A 17,810-nucleotide genomic window follows, 5' to 3' on the forward strand; every position below is an offset into this window, starting at 1 on the left:
GCTGGGGGATTGAACCGCGGTCCCTGATGCTTTTGCTAAGCTTGTTCTAAGTAGGTGCTTTAGACCACTGAGCCATCTCTCCAGCCCCTATTGGCTTACTTCTGTCATGCTTTTTTCCTACTAGAGGATCCCTGCTTTTCCCCCTTGCTTAATAACTTACTCTGCTTTGTAGTTCTCTTTTGTTGCTGATGTAGTCATCTGTGTCTCTTTCTAAAATATCTATCTGTATTCTTTCTAGGGTTGCTTCCATTGTTATGAACTTCTTCAGTTCTTCTTTGCCATGGAAGTATCTAATCTTTCATTATATCAGATAGTTTTGCAAGATACATCAACCCAGATTGAAAGTTCTTTTCTTTCAGGACTTGAAATCTCTCTCTCCAAGCTCTTGTTTTGATGGTCTGTGTTGAGAAATTTGCTGTGATTCACACAGGCTTTCCATTATAGGTGATCTCTTTCCTCTAACAGCTTTTAGTATGCATTCTGCTCAATTTGTAGGATCTTGATTAATATGTGTCTGGGTGACCATTTATTTTGATGATGGCTAGCTGGAGTTCCATATGCTCTAGTTGTGTATCAGATTCTTTCCATCCTTGAGGAATTTCCTGTTACCATTTTGGAAACACCCTTTTTTAATGTCTTTTGTGTTATCACCAGCTGTCTCATTAATACTTATTGGTCTTACTTTTATTTGAACTATCTTTCAGCTCTTATATGCTTATTTCTTGGTTTCTCCTTATTTTTAACTGATGCTTCCTTTCATGTTTACTAGCTGCAATGCAATCTTCAATGTCTGAATTTTTATCTTCTGCTTCATTCAAGCGGTTTTGCCAGCTTTCAATGGAATTCTTTAATGTCTTGGATATCTGTTTGAATCTGCTTCATACATTTTAATTCTTTCTCGTATTACTCATTCAGTGTTTCCATCATTTTCCTATTCCCTTCTTTTTTTTTCTTCATATTTTTAGGGAAGGGTCTACAGGGTGTTCAGGGTCTCACTACTAGATCAGATTCGCAGTGATCTGCCTGGTTACAGCCTCCCAAGAGCGGGGACTACAGGCGTGTAGCACCACACCCAGTCTCAATTGCCCTCTCAGCATGCCCCGGGGGAGCAGCCCAGAGCTGAGCGCACCGCGGGGTTCCGAAGGCCTTCGTTCCTCTTCCTGCAGCTGGTGGGTCGCAGGCACCAGGCCGCCGAGCAAGCTGGCTCTGAAGTCCAGCCATGGTGAGGAGCTCTTTAAATGAACCCCCGAGCGCGCCCCCATCAGACGGCTGCGGCGAGCACACCGCTGTCCCCGACTGCGCCCTCGGGGCACAGATACTTGGCACCCGGCAGCGCATTTTCTTCCGCGGGCAGCGCCTGGGCACCTTCCCGGGTCAGTCTTTCTGCGCGATCCGGGGAGCAGGGCAGGCACAGCAGGCCCAGGGATTGAACCCCTGGCCCCTGTGCTTTAATATGCTGAGCTATTTGGCCAGCCCTCCCTTCTATTTTTTTGTCTGTGTCTTCCTTTGATGTACTGAGCAATTCTTTCATGATTGTTGTCATTTCCTTTTTTTACCTGAGAGATTATTTCTGATCTGATTTCCTCCATAGCCTGATGTTTCTTTACTTCAGTTGCTATCACCTCATAAATTTCAGGTGTGCGACTTCCACATTCTTCTTTGACCTTGTCTCCTGGACTTGTTTTGGGTGGGCTAGAGGCCTGAGATTGCCTTTTGTTCCTTCCTTTACTCATTTTTTGCAGTGATGGTTTATCGGTGGGGTGCAGATCAGCAAGGCTCTCAGGAGACTGAAACAACAGGAAAGGTTCACCACAGCCCCTGCTCTGTGAGGCTCAATGTGGTTTCTACCTCACTAGGCGAGGAGGGCAAGCTACAGTTCAAGACAGATCCAATAATGATAAGTGCAGGCCATAGTTATTCGAGGCTCTCTCGTTAGCGGACTGGCACAGTATAGTGTTCCCCAAGGCTCCTACATGTCACTGTGGTAGTCACATTTTCCCTGGTGTCTTTAGGGCATGGAGGGGTGATGGAGAGGTGGCCAGACTCAGCAGAGCTCCTTCAGGAAGGCAGGTATGGCAGGGTTAGGGCTTCCAAGTCTTACTAACAGTCTTCAGGGCGAGCAGGGGCAGCTGGACTTAGTGGAACTCTGGTGGGAAAGCTGGAGTGGGGGTGACACCTAGCCTACCATGTCTCTCTGGCAGTTTTCAAAAAAAAGAGGGGTGGGCAGACTCAGTGAAGTTCTGGCCCAAAGCACATACTTTTCCCTCTGCTCTATAATCCAGTAGCCTCAACCTTCATTACACCACTTTCCATTAGACAACTATACCTTTACTTAAGGACAAAATCCTATATTTATTATAGTATTTCCTTACATATTTGATATTGATGTATCTTTATAACTTTGCTTTTACTTTTACTAATATTGTTACCACTTTTATTAGTACTCTTGATATGGAGAAGTGCACAAACATAATCTGACTGGCTCCTAAATTTGACTGGGCATCAGAATCAGTGAAGCACTTTACATCTCTACTGAGTCTGTAGTGACCAGATCCTAAAATCAAAAGAAGTTCCTTAGTTGACACTGCTCAATTTATACCTTCACAAAAGGAAAAAAAAGCACAAAAATCAAGCCCCAAAAGCTATGCTCTTACTTCCTATAATGATTGATCAATATACAAGTGAAAGAAATACCATTCCTACATGAAGAGTGCTAAAATTATACAAATAGCCATTCATAGTCATATGCCTCAAAACTGATAAACTCCAACCTAGAAGGGCTCTCCAACAACCATAGAATTAAAAGACTTGGTGCAGTGAAAGAAACAGCAATATAACTGTCAACTATCTCTTCCAACTAACTGTCTAGCATGGAAATAAGGATCTTCAAAGTGGAAACTGAGAGCAAAAATCTTGGTGTCTATGATATATGCACACACAGGAAGTTGTACTTTCTTGGCACAGAACTCTGGCAATCTGACATTAAGTCACCTTTTTCTTTTGATTCTTTTATTTTGGAATTCTTGAAGCTGCTGAAGCAAATAATTCTCATAAAGCTGTATCTCTAGCACACTATTTCTGAGCATATGATTATTTACCTCAATACATTTTTTCATTAAAACTTTCTACTCTAGTGCTATCATGAATCTGCCAGTTTTTAAATTTTATCACTACTACACTCAATAGCTTAATGCAAATGGAACACTATCATTCTGGCAATGAAAGTATGATATTTATTCAAATGAAATGTCGGACATATCTCAATATCATATGTAATGTATATAAATATTCACAATATAGCATTCATTGGATAAGATAACAAAGTTAATACGAAGACAAAACTTAAGTTGTTCAATTTAAACAAACTTTACTCAGGCAATAAAACCTGAGTAAAGGTTTTAAAGGCAATAAATCAATTTGGATCTCAAATTATACTGTGATAAGATCTTTATCTAATTGTTCGCTAAAAGCTACACTAATGCCTTAACTTTTAATTCCATCATATATTTAATATTATATTTTAAATAAAAACAGTATAATCAAAGGATTTGTGTTTTCATGTCTCTGACCCTCAAGTATTTTCAGTCACATGGTCATTTTGCTATTTGAAATTTAGATGACAAGAGCTGAGATTCAAGGTAACCAAGAGGTGTCCTCAAAGCATGTGTATGCTGCTATTCTCAATAAAATTCACGTCACTGAAATTATTCACTCAAACCAGAAAAATACCCCAGAAGGTATTTTGATTGACACAAAGGATGGGACTCAGTATTTACACCTTCCATTTTTTCAGAACTACATATCAAAGAGCAATGACAGTATGAAATAATGTAACAAAATTTCCTGTACCTGACAGCAGTTGCAATCATAGCTAATGAAGAAAAATGACTGACATAGGAGTCTAGGATGTCAATATGGCACACTTATAACATACTGCAGGACAGATCAAAAACACCATATGCAATCTCAACTACATTAAATATTAAGACAAACCTCATAAAAATACTTCTCTCATCTTGACCTATTTTTTTTTATGATGTAGCTAACATGTTTGTTGGTTGGGTTTTTTTGTTGTTTTCTTTGAGATGAGGATTCACTATGTAATCCAGGGTGCTTTCAACTCATGATCCAAGTACCTCATCCTCCTAAACGTTAGGAATTCATGCCTGGCTGTTAACATTTTTTAAAGAGCAGGAGCAATATTTTCAAGAGACATAAACTATTTAAAACAACATTTATCTTAAATAGGTATTTTACTCTGTCAAAAATGACAAATCTTCCATGAAGACACTATAGGGATGGTAAACTGGGGCATTAAATGAGGGTAGAAAGAGACTGGGAAGGACAAGGATAGTTTAGCATCACAGACAAAGACAGTTATATGTTTGAAATGATTTTTCTAATAAAATTTACAAAAATCTTAAAAGTAAAAAGTATTTCATCTTAAGTGTTTGTATCTTGAGGTAGTTTTAAAATACAATTGTAGTTCTCTTTCCCAAACCTGCAACTCTAGTCTATCTGCTGTTACACAGGTGCTTTTAGGGGCAGTCACTTATACTGTACCTACAAAAAGAAACACTGCTACCATTTTAATAACTGCTAACACGCCCAAGTTTTTCTGCAAATTCAGATAAAGCTCTCTAAGGTAACTCGTAAGGAACCATGCAAAATTAGTCATTATGACTCACTTTTTTAACGATCTAGAATGGACTTTTCACATTAAAAATCTCATTAGAATCTCATTAGCATAGCATAATGCTAAATCTTGCTCAGGAGATATTCCCACCCACCATTTTGAACAGTAAAGCATGATCTAGAACTGAGTTTCTCAAGATGTCCACCTCTACAAGGGATGACAAGTTCCTCTAGTAGAAATATCATGTTTCCCCAGTAAAAGCCTCTACTTCCTTTATAGAAGACACCGTATGAGGCTTTATACCCAACATACCCCATCCTTGGGTACAAACAATAAACCTCTGCACTTGTTTATCTCCTGCATGTGATTACTGACTCTGTTCTTATCAAGAGATCAACCACTGCACTCTGTTATGTAATAACAAATGGAAAAATCAGATAATCCCAAACTAAGGGAGACTCTATAAAATACCTTGCATTAGGACTAGTAAAAATGGTCACAGTCATCAAAGCCAAGAAAGGTCTAAGAAACAGCCACATACCAAGTGGACAAGAAGTGAGGGTGACTATAGGGAACAGCACCCACACAGGTCTTAGAACAGAGAAGGAACATTAGGAAGAAATGCAGGGATTTCAAAGAAAGCTTAAAACTTAATTAAGAGCTGTACATCAGTACTGATCCATTAAATGAGACACAGGTAAGCATTCTTCAATATTAGATGCTAACAACAGAGGAAACTGGATATGAGAGAAACAGGAACTCTCTATACTATCTGCAACTTCTTGGGAAATTTAAAACTTTTAAAATTAAGACTTTTAGAAAAAGAACTGTTACTTTAAGTAGCAGAAAACAATTCAAACTGGATTCAATGTAAAATAAATGTGCTGGCTCGTATACCTGAATATACCTGAGGGATGATTCCACTAAACGCACACAGACTCACAGCTTGGGATGGCATCAGGAAGGCACCTCTGCCTTTGCTGCCCTCACTCTGCTCACCAGAGGACAGGATTTGCTTTGTTTTCTAGATTTAATTATTTTCCGTTTTCATTAGTATATGTTTGTAATACAATATAAATACATTCACCATGAGAAATTAATACATATACATATACATATTGGATCCTGCTCTTTTTTACTTCCCCTCTCCTCCTTCCTCCAGCATTTATTTTGAAGATGACAATATCTTTCAAACTGACTGTTGTATTAAGGAACAATCTGAAAACAGCACAAATTTTATACTTGCTTATGCATGATTTCATCAGACAGAAGAACTAGGTCAGTTCAGAAAACTTTTTAAGGGTCAGATAATAAGTGTTTTATGTTTTGTAGATTATGCCCTCTCCTATAACTGCTGAGGTTCTGCCTTTGAAGGAAGAAGCAACTAGACAATAGTTTATAAATTTAAAAAAAAAAAAGCTGTTTCCAACAAAATTTCATTCACCCAAACAAACTGAGCCTTAGTTTGTGACCCCCTGAATCAACTGAATAAAAAACAGCCCACAGCTGACCCACGCACACACCTCACAGGACCTATAACTGGAGTTATAACTTTACCCCACCAGGTTTCTGAGCAGCCTCCTTTCACCAGCTGATGGTAGCACACAAACTGCAGTCCTTCTCACCAGCACTGTCATATCCTCAATTACCCTCTTGCTTCATTCTAAGGTTAGAATTTCCTTAGGATTTGGTTAGGATTTTGATGCCTCAATTTAGCAACAACAACTCTTACCTCATAAAGTTACTATAATGACCAGAATAGCTATAAATGAAATGCCTGGGACACATTCTTGCCCTCAGTGCTTTCTAAGTATATTAACTTTTACTTTCATTATTGCATTGTTTCCCATTGCTGTTGTTACAAATTACTCGCAAAATTAGTGACTTTGAATTACAGCAATTTATTATCCCATAGCTGTGAAGGACAGCAGTCCAAAAATCACTGAGAATTCCTGTGATTACCTTGTGTGCCAGATAATCTAGGATCATATCTCTTCTCAAGAACCTTCATTTCATCACATCTTCTATCTTCCTTTTGTCATGTGTAGTAAACTGACATTGCTTCTAAAGATAAGCCCAAGTCCTGCCCCAAAAATTTTTGAATAGTGTCTTATTTGGAAGAAGATCTTTATAGATATGATAAGATTAGGGATCCTGAGAAGACAACTCAAAATTATCCAGGTGGTGTTTAAATGCTAACACAAGCATCTTTTTAAGAAAGAAACAGAAGGAATTTATATACACAGAAGTTTTTTAATGCTCTTCTATTTGAATCATTACTGCAAAAAGAAATAACTTTATTTTCAAAGCTGTAAATTGTTGTTGCTGTTGCTGCTGTTACTAGGGATCAAACTCAAAGGTGATCTACCTCTGAGTTACATCCTTACACCACCACACCCCCTTGATGTGGTGATGTGGTGCTGGAGATTGAACCCCAAAGTCTTCACACTGAGCTATATCCCCAGCTCATTTTATACTTTTCATTTTGAAACTGGGTCTTGCTAAGCCACCAATGCTCCTGCTTTAGCCTTCTGAAGTAGACCAAGTATAGGGACACACTACTGCGCCTGGCTTGAAAGCTGTACTTTTTCTCTACAAGAAATAAACACAAATTACAGTTGTAAATTTGTAGGAATATATATACAGAAATTATTTTCTCATACTTCATTTAACTTCGGAATCATCAATTATAACAATATTTAAGAACTTACAAAATCTACCTTTACTGTCGATTCTTACTGATTAAATTTAAATGAGGCAATTTGCCTGCACTTTCCTAGTTTTCCTACTCTCATGCATGATAAACAAGAAAAAGTTTAAAGCTATGTTTCAGCTGCTTTTGAGATCTGCCATACAATTTATTCTCCAAATTAAGCACAAAAGAATAAGGAATCAAAGTCACAGAGCAGAAAAAAAAAATAAATCACACTCTCACACAATCTCCCAGACTAGTGACCATGCTCTATCCTCTACTTTCTCCAATTACATAAAAATTTTTCTAATTTTTGGTACTTAAAGAATACCAGAACATTACTTGTAAAGCAAAACACTGAGACTTACAGGACCAACCTGTTACAGTTCAGAATGTGACTTTATTTTCTCCCATATAATGATTAATATTGCTTTCCAGAATGAGACATGCTACTACTTACAAATCAACAGAACCTCCTAAAATCCAGAAATTATTACTACACATATCAAATAACCATACACAATATTCATTTTCAATTCTACAATTTAGTCTACTAGACTTCAAATGTAGAGCTTCATTAACATACTGCCATGAAGAAATAAAACTTGACAAAACTAATTTCCATTGTATCCTAAAGCTGAAGAACAGTTAAAAAAAACATTATGTTCTGGGCAAATCAGGAGTTTACAGCAATAATACTTACATAAATTCCTTAAAGAATGATAGACCAGACTGACCAGATCATTCTACAATGAATGTTCTTCCTGGGCTAGGAGACAGCTCAGTAGAATAAGCATTTGCCTGGCAAGCACAAGGTCCTGAGTTTAATCCCCAGTACCACAAAAAAAAAAAAGTTCTTTCTGCATCTGGAACATTCTTTACAATGGATTAACTTTTAAAACCACAGCATCATTAACTGAATGTTTATGCACCATTTAGTTTGTTGAGGAGAACACCAAATAAGAAAGAAAGAAAGAAAGAAAGAAAGAAAGAAAGAAAGAAAGAGGCAGTGGGGCTGAATTATAAGGCTAAAGAAAGGGCTTGCTAGCGCACAGGATGAGAAATTTCAAGAAATGTGATCGATAGTAAGATTTTAAAAAAGGGTTGGGAATGGAAGTCAGTGGTAGAGTTTATCTAGTGTGAACCAGACCTTGAGATCAATCACCAGTACATTTTTTTTTAAGTGAGTAAGTTTTAGTGAAAAAGGAAAAATTTTATTTCAGCCTTAGTTAAATAATAATAATAATAATAATAATAATAATAATAATACAAGACAGGTGCACTTGTGCAATCCCAGCACTCTGGAAGCCTGAAGCAGGATCACAAGTTTAAGACCTTAAATATTAGCAATTTATGAGACCAAGCCACAAAATAAAAAGTAAAAGAAAGGATTCAGAGATGTTGCCTAGTACAAAAGTACTGATTTCAATCCTCAGCATTAAAAGAAGAAAAAAAAGTACAACAGAAAGCACAAAGTCATCTTTTATTTCCAGACAAAACAAAAGTGCCACATTCAGTTGTGGTTTTTATTAACTTAAAAATGTGCACAGCTTTCAGAAGAAGGAAGCCCAAACATTACTCCAAATACTTTTTGCTTAAGGGCAGACAGACTTTCACTCCAATAAGCAGTTTAAAGTTTCTATTATGGACAGAATGTTGTGGGCCATTTTCAAAAGTAGCACAGGAAGGCAGAAGTGGGTACAAGGTAACAGTTCCATTTAGGATAACCTAAAAGTTACTCTATAGCCAAAACTAAGTATACTATATTCAATTAAAATAGATTTGTAACTATCAATTGTACTCTTCCCAGACTTTTTATACCTAACCACTTCATTTTTAATAATGAAAAAAGCAAAATGTCATAAATTTCTCCAACACCTGCATGTTTTCTAAATATTCAACAGAGAAACCACTACAGCAACCTACATCAAAACACTAGCCAAGAAAAGGAGAGTATTTGTTTAAATTCTCACCTTGCCACAGTCAGGTATCGTTACCACAAGAAAACGGTGGTTCCTCAGCAAACACTGAGTTCTGATCAGGTTCTTCTGGCATAGTGTGAGAGACAGCTTGTGAATCAGTTGCATCCCAAACCCCTACAAGGCCACTAAAACAGTTTATTTCCTAATCTTAGAACTAATTTGCTCATCAAAACCTGCATGTTGAACAACTTCCAGATAAGAGTCTAGTAACTGCTTTTACGTACATTTGTAAAGGTAACATACTTGCTCCAAGTTACACTCATTTCTACAACTATTTAAAAAGCTAGAACTGGCCCTGGGTTCTCAGGCCCCTGGCTCAGGCTTGGAGTGAGCCCACCTGCTGACTGAGGTGATTGAGAACCTGGAGTGTGACCCTATGTACTACCATCACCAATGGCACACTCTCACCTTCGCCCTCAGGCCTGCTGATCCCTGCTCAGGCTCCTGCAGGAGGCCCAGAGACCCTAAATGTGTGTGGAGAGAAGGCACTGATACAGTCTTTGGGGCAGTTGTGCGGCTGGGTTTTTATCTCCAACACAGTTGTCAAACAATGTATTTTGCACTGGCTTATTCCTCATACGTAAATAAAGTAAGTACTTTCATGAAAAAAATACTAAAACTGAATTTTAAAAATACTAAATAAAAAAATAAAAAATACTAAAATAAAAAAAAATACTAAAACTGAATTTTAAAAATACTAAATAAAAAAATAAAAAATACTAAAATAAAAAAAAATACTAAAACTGAATTAAATGTATTTACCTCCAACATTAATCAAATATTTTAGGTAGTTCTCTTCTCTTTTTGTGCAGATTTCTGCTGCTCAGTAACATAGTTCTCCATATTGCAACCAAGAAGAAATATGGCAAGTGAGCCTAAGAGTTAAATAATTCTCCAAAAGAGTACAATATATAATGTGGCTAACTTACCTGATCAACTTTACCAGCTCGTATGTGAAAACGGACATCTTTAGTATGCAGGTTCAGGAAGATTAAATAATTTTCCCAAAAACACACTGCTACAAAGTAAAAGGGCCAGAACTTTAACTTTGATCTTTTAATTCCAAATGCTATGCCTGCTATACCAAAAGACACATGAAACCTCCTCCAAGTTAAAGTAGAAATACATCCTGAGTTTTATGACATAAAATTTAAAAATATCTCAAAGAAAAGAGATTTTGGCATGACCCAAAAAGGCTATTTCCAGGGTGTAAACTGATATAATAAAAGGAGGAAGAAAAAGCTTATTATTCTTGTTTCTAATTTTCATAGATTTAAATAGAAATGTACACAGGAAAATATGTTGTCACTATTATTTACAGCCTACTTTTAAGTATCATTTGAATGCAAACCAGTTGGAAATTTATTTTTTTGGCAATTTATTTTATGCAAAGCATTATTTCACCTATAAATATATTTATCCTTTAACAATGTAGCAGTATCATGCTTCTTGTTTGCAAACTTTACAAACAAATCATATGGGGAAAATCTTATTGAAATGCAGTGTGATTCAGTATGTTTAGAAGGGAAAGATTTCGCATTTCTAATAAAAACTTAAGCTTTTTACCAACATGGCGCTAAAGGCAAAGAAGGAAGCCCCGGCCCTTCCCAAAGCTGAAGCCAAAGCAAAAGCTTTGAAGGCCAAGAAAGTCGTGCTGAAAGGCATCCACAGCCACAAAAAGAAGATATGAACGTCGCCCACCTTCCGCTGTCCCAAGACACTGCTGCTCCAGAGGCAGCCCAAATACCCTCGGAAGTGCGCCCCCAGGAGAAACAGGCTTGACCACTCTGCCATCATCAAGGTCCCCCGACCAGAGTCAGCCGTGAAAAAGATGAAGGACAGCAACACACTCCTGTTCATTGTGGATGTCGAAGCCAATAAACACCAAGTCAAACAAGCTGTGAAGAAGCTCTGTGACATCGATGTTGCCAAGGTCAATGCCCTAATCAGGCCTGATGGAGAGAAGAAGGCATATGTTCGACTGGCTCCCGATTATGATGCATTGGATGTTGCCAACAAAATTGGGATCATCTAAACTGAGTCCAGCTGGCTAATTCTAAACATATACTTTTTTTCTGTTAAAAAAAAAAAAAAAAAAAAAAAAACTTAAGAGGATACTCTAGTATACCCTTACTGATCCAAACCATTACCATTTCAATATTTTGGGGGCCGAGGAGATGGCTCAGTGGAATAAGCGCTTCCCTGGCAAGTGCAAGAGCCTGAGTTCAATCCCTGGTTCTGCTAAAAAAACAAAACAAATATATAGACCATTTCAATATTTTTAAATCATTTAAAAATTCAGTATTTTAGCTGGGGAGGTAGCTCAGTGGTCTAAGAACCAGCCTGGCAAGCACAAGGACCTGGGTTTGATCCCTGGTATCCATGCTATGCTTGCCACATGCTGTACGGACCACCAAAACCAGGCATGGTAGCACACACTTGTAATCCCAGCATTGAGGAAGCTGAGATAGGAGGATCCAAACTGTGTATCAAGACCCTGTACCAAATAAATGAATAAATAAATCTCTAAAAAATTAGAGATCTAAAAAGTATATGTTTAGAATTAGCCAGCTGGACTCAGTTTAGATGATTCCAATTTTGTTGGCAACATCCAATGCATCATAATTTTTTAGATCTCTCATTTTTTATTTTTTATTTAGATCTTTAATTTTTTTGCATTCTTTTTCCACATTTTTCCAAACTTGCCATAAATTTCCCACTTACAGAACCTATCTTACTCAGAACAGCACAACCAAGGGATTGATACCACATATAGCTCATGGCTACTTTACTGAAAAATTTATATCTACCAGATCAAATTTTTACAATTCTGTACCTCTAACTTCCTTAGAATGTTTAAGTAATATAAAATTTATTACATCACTTCATAAAATGTATGTATGAATATGTTGTATCAGTAGAAGAGCTTTTTTTTGTTGTTGTTTTCATGAACTGTACAAATCTATGAGGTGACAGATGTCACAGCCAAATCACCAGCACATCCCATTTTCCTTTCATCTAGATAACCCATGACTGAACAGTGAAGCATAGGAAAGACATGAGGTGTGAAATGTTCGGGATATAGGAAAAAAAGAGGTAGAGAAGCCTGACTATTGATGAGAATGACAATGGGGAAAGAGAAAGTCATTTTCTAAGACAATACTAGTACAACTTTGATAAGAAAAGTGGAAAAGATATCTGCTTATTTTTTTAGATACAGACTTTTTAAATAAATAAATAAATACAGACAGACTTTTTAAAGCCTTCCTAGCACTTTCAAAGGCTTAGATAGGAGCACAGAATACAAACTTTTTATCAATCATTTTAAAAATTAAAATAAAGATTTTGTTTAAATAACAATTTAAATATTGAACTTTCAAAAACAGATAAAGAAGTAAAAACTCATCTGCAACAAAACAAAAGGCAAATTCATTTCCTGTCAAAGATAGTCACGCAAGTTTCTGTGTACCAGGACACTGCAAACAGCAATTAAGTAAGATGAATGAGGTCATACTTCACAGATATTGTTTTAGGCAAAGAATCAGCTAGACATCTATCTAAATATGATAATTAAACCAATCACATTTTGGGCTGGGGATATAGCTCAGCAGCATAAGTGCCTGCCTGGCAAGCACAAGGTCCCAAGTTCAATTCCTGGTATCTCAAAAAAAAAAAAAAAAGAGAGAGAGAGAGAGAGAGAAAAAAAGAAATCACATTTTGACACTATCTTGAGGCAAGTACAATCACACAGCACTTAAGAACTGTCCACATTCACACATTCTAAGAAACAAGTCCTTAGTAAATCCATCCCTATGTGAACCTCAAGAGTGTACACAAATCTGGAGACACAGTGCACACCTAAATAGGAGTGCAGTCACGATCTTATGCATCTATGAGTCCACAGTGGACTGAAACAAAGTTACGTAGCACATAAGGCACATAACTACATACAATGGTACCGTGGTTCATAAGTGCTTTTGTTTGCAAACAATTTGACTCACAATTAGAAGAACTTGGCATATTTTTGTTTTGTTGTTACTACTGTTATTGGTTTTGAAACAGGGTCTCGCTACACAGTTCAGACTGGTAGTGATCCTCCTCCTGTGTCGGCATCCCCAGCACTGGACTTACAGGAATGTGCCACCATGCCTGGTTCCAGGGCTTGCACAGCACGCCTGGAGTCCAGGGATTGAATCTGGGTCCTTGTATTTGCCATGCAGACACTCAGACTACCAAACTACCTTGCAGCCCCCACATTTTTGTTTTTGTTTGCAAAATCTGTACCATGGGCCTCTTTCCCACATGAACATGACAATCTTTTCCACAACTGTGGAATGCATTAAGTTCATGAACAGACTTACCACCTTACAAGAACAATATTAAGCTAGAAAAGAAAAGATACCAACTAAGTTTTAGCTTTTTTTTTTCCTCAATAATGGTGAAAAGCTGATAGACTCCATGATGATGGTGAAGTAAGAAAATTCAAACCAACACAATGATCCAACTGCACTGCTGAATACTAACTGGTGTTTTGTGCTCAGAGAAAAAGATGACAGATGTCAGGGCCAATATGAACATAGGACAGCTGAGACTATCTAGTCAAGAGCACAGAAAGAAAAGAATTAAACACAGAAAAGTAAACTCAGCCTAGGAAACTGTGGGACACCACCAAGTATTCTAACATAGATGTAACAGTGTTAAGAAAGGAGAAAAAGATGTAAAAATAATACTTGAAGAAATGATGGCCAGCCTGTAATCCCAGATCTTAGGAGGCTGTAAACAGGTGGATTACTACAAGTCAGATCTAGCAGTGAGACCCTGAACACCCTGTAGACCCTTCCCTAAAATACAGAAAAAAAAAAGAAATGAAGGCCAAAAATATCTAAAATTTGATGGAAAGCATTAATTTACACATCAAAGAAACTTAACTCTAAAGATAAAATTTTAAAAGTCCACACTTAAAAAGATCATAGCACATCTATTCAAAGACAAAGAGCAATGGGAATAGTGATTTACCAAGAATAAAAGAACCTCCATAAGATTTAACAGCTAAAGTGTGATCAAGTCATGGAGACAAGCAAACAACACAATAACATATTCAAGGTATTAAAAGAAAAAGAACAGCAACCCCATTCTTATAGTCACCTAAAGTACCTGCCAAAATAAGGACATTCCCAGATGAACAAAAACTAAGAGAATGTGTATTAGCAATCCTGCCCCGCAAGAAATACTGATGAGAGCTGTTTAGGCTGAAAAGATACCAGATCATAAACAAACTGCAAATAAAAAAATAAAGAGGCCTATAAAGTAACTTATGTAAGTATGAAAAATATAAACATAATTTTCATTTTTTTATTTCTACCTAATTTGAAAGAATTATAAAGCAATAATTTTTTAACATTTCTGTTAATAAGTACATGATGTATAAAAAATACTTTGGATAAGACAAAAAAGGGGACAGCAAATGAGCTACATAGGAACAAACTTTTTACATACTATTGAAATTGAGTAATTTATCAATCCAAAATAGATGACTATATATTTATAACTATAAAGCATGAGAAAAAAAGTAATGCACTAGAAAATGTTATATGGAGGAAAATAAAATCAAGACTCAAAACTATACAGAAAAGAAATAGCAAAATGGCAGACAATTATTATTAGTAGCTATATTAAATATATATGGACTAGGTGTTCCAATTAAATACTTTTGGCTTAATGGTTTTGTGTTTGTGTTTTTAGTTTTGGTTTTCTGAAACAAGGTCTCATTATGTATTTCAAGATACCTTGAATTAACTATATATCCCAGGCTGACATAAAACTTAACAGAGGTCCTCCCATCTTAGCCTCCTGAGTGATGGGATTACAAGCATGGACCACCACACCTTACAGTTTAGTAATTTTTAAAAAAGAAAGATTCAATGGGCCAGTCAGATAAATCAGCAGACTAAAGTGCCTGCTTTGGCAGGCTCAGCAAGGGGGCAGGGACTCCGATCCCCAGGGTGCCATGCTGGCCCCAAGGCACACTGAGACAGCTAATGAGACTGGGCATGGTGGTATCCACCTGTAATCTCAGCGCTTGGGAGGCTGAAAACAGGAGAATCACAAGTCCAATCTGTGTAGTGAGATCCTGTAGGCCCTGTACTAAACACATAAAAAAAAAAAGATTCATCTGCTGTCTACATTTGACCCTGGGTGCAGTGTGCCGCCTCTGTAATGTGGTGCACACCTATAATCCAGTCCTGGAGAGGCTGAGACAGTAATCACTAGGAGTCCAAGCTGTGTAGCGAGACTGTCATAAATAAATAAATAAGATTAAAAGAAACAAGAGAATCATACTAAACTATGTCACATGCAAGCATTTAATTATGCATATACTGTTCTATTTGTATATATTGGGCATTACTATAAAACTTCATTCTACATTAGCTTAAAAATTTCACATACTTAGCAAGAATATGTTTGTTTTTGTTTTTTTGTTTTTTGCAGTACCAGGGATTGAACTGAGGATCCTATACTTGCCAGGCAAGCACTTATTCTACTGAGCTATCTCCCCAGCCCCTAAAAATACGATTTGTAGGAAAATGGATGCATCTTGAGGCCATAATGTTAAATGAGGTAAATCAGACATGCAAGCTTAATATGCAATGGCTTGGGGCTGGGGAGATGGCTCAGTGGAATAAGCACTTACCTGGCAAGTGCAGGGGCTTGAGTTCAATCCCTGGTTCCGCAAAAAAAAAAAAAAAAAAAAAAAAAAAAAGAAAAAAAAAATATATATATTATCCAGTGGCTTACCCTACATGACAAAATCAATATGTAAATGAAGGGCAAACTGTGGTCCCCACTGGATGAGGGTCCCAGGGCAGGAGTTCAAGAAGACATTTGATTTAATGCCAACATTTTTACATCCAGCCTCCTTTGAAAGCCACACTCACAGTGCCTGTTTCTCATTACGGAGGGCAAGACCTTCTCAAGAAGTTTAAGTCTACTTTGTACCCCCTCTCTATCTGGCTATCTCTCTCTCAGTCACTGTGGAAGGGCAACACTGGAAACCCAGAAGTGGAATTTTTCTGTAATTGTTTCGTGACTCAGTTTTAAACAACAAATCCCTTCTAAAAATGGCACCTGATAAAACACTGTCTGGCAATATGATGGGTTTCTTCTCCAGATAGGAGAACATAATTTAATAATGAACCTCCATGTGTGTTAAACTTAGTTTCAAAAATTATTAGCACATGACTGATCTTAGTTCATTTGCACTCTACTCTCCTTCCTCTCCCCAGTCATGCTAGATCATTTTGAAGCAAGTTGTATAATTAGGATACATATTTTAAAGATTAAAATATACTGAAAAATTGTCTGTGGAAAAAAAAAGGGCAAAAATTTTTTTTAAAATAGGGAGGAAAAAAAAAGTAAAAAGCTATCATACTCCAGGACAAAGTTTGCCCTTAATACAGTGCAACTGTCTTATGCGTTTCATATGATTTCTGGCCTGTTGGTGTGGCTGTTAATCTATATGTATGATAATTAACTTTATAAGGACTTACATGAATCTGATATTGATGGAAAAAAAAAAAAAAAAACCGGAGTGGTAGAAGGGAAGGGGGAAAAAGGAACTGATGTACATGCATCAATTTTCCATAATGAAGGGCCGGGGAGATGGCTCAGTAGAATAAGCGCTTCCCTGGCAAGCACAAGGGTCTGAGTTCAATCCCTAGTTCTGCAAAAAAAAAAAAAAAAACATAATAAATGTAAACATTACATACTGCAAACATATAATAAAAAATAGAAGTAAAAAAGAAAAAGTGTACACTAAGAAAATACCTACAAGAATCAGTATAAACACACAAATGTAACATATGTAACTGAAGAACTGGTCACATATAAATGAATATTTGTCCCCAAAAAAGGAAAAAATATGCTATTTCCAATTTAAATAATTTTGCTATGAGTGTGTTTATGGCAACTTTATGACTCTTAACTATCTACTATTGGCTCAATAATTCTGAATTATCGAAGAGCCAATAACTATCACTTATACATTATGTTATGATAAACTCTACCATACAACCAAACACAAGCAATCTTGATGCTGTATTAATTTCAAATTTATGGCTGGATGTCTGTAGAGACAGCGAGAACACAACAGGCAGTGTGGTAGATAAAGTACTGGCAAGGGAGAGGGCAATCAGAAAAGAACCATATACCTTAATCCCTTAAAATTAGTCATTTAAAAAATTATATTGCTTGAGGATTTTAATTTTGTTAATTATCCTGAAATCATCTGAATATTTTTTCCCTCCAACTTTGCTTACTGATGTACTGAACATGAAAAAGTACAAAGAATCCAAACACAAAAGAAAACACATACAGCCTCTTAAATAAAGATTATGGAATGCTTCACAAATTTGTGCATCGTCCTTGCACAAGGGCCGTGCTAATCTTCTCTGTATCGTTCCGATTTTAGTATATGTGCTGCTGAAGCGAGCACTCCTCTGAA

At 36.8% G+C, this 17,810-nt stretch overlaps 1 protein-coding gene, 1 non-coding gene and 1 pseudogene across 4 annotated transcripts in view; 1 reads left to right on the forward strand and 2 right to left on the reverse strand.

Annotated features, from left to right (window-relative positions):
* Positions 1 to 17,810, reverse strand: part of Arhgap32 (Rho GTPase activating protein 32) — a 337,222-nt gene that overhangs the window by 256,555 nt on the left and 62,857 nt on the right. The gene's annotated exons all lie outside the window — the stretch shown is intronic.
* Positions 10,881 to 11,345, forward strand: LOC105743575 (annotated as a pseudogene).
* LOC111812685 lies at positions 17,695 to 17,801 on the reverse strand. The gene has a single exon (XR_002818121.1). It is a non-coding gene; the product is annotated as a U6 spliceosomal RNA (small nuclear RNA).

Source organism: Octodon degus, unplaced genomic scaffold, assembly GCF_000260255.1.
Source record: "Octodon degus isolate 3935 unplaced genomic scaffold, OctDeg1.0 scaffold00136, whole genome shotgun sequence".
NCBI classification, from domain to species: domain Eukaryota; kingdom Metazoa; phylum Chordata; class Mammalia; order Rodentia; family Octodontidae; genus Octodon; species Octodon degus.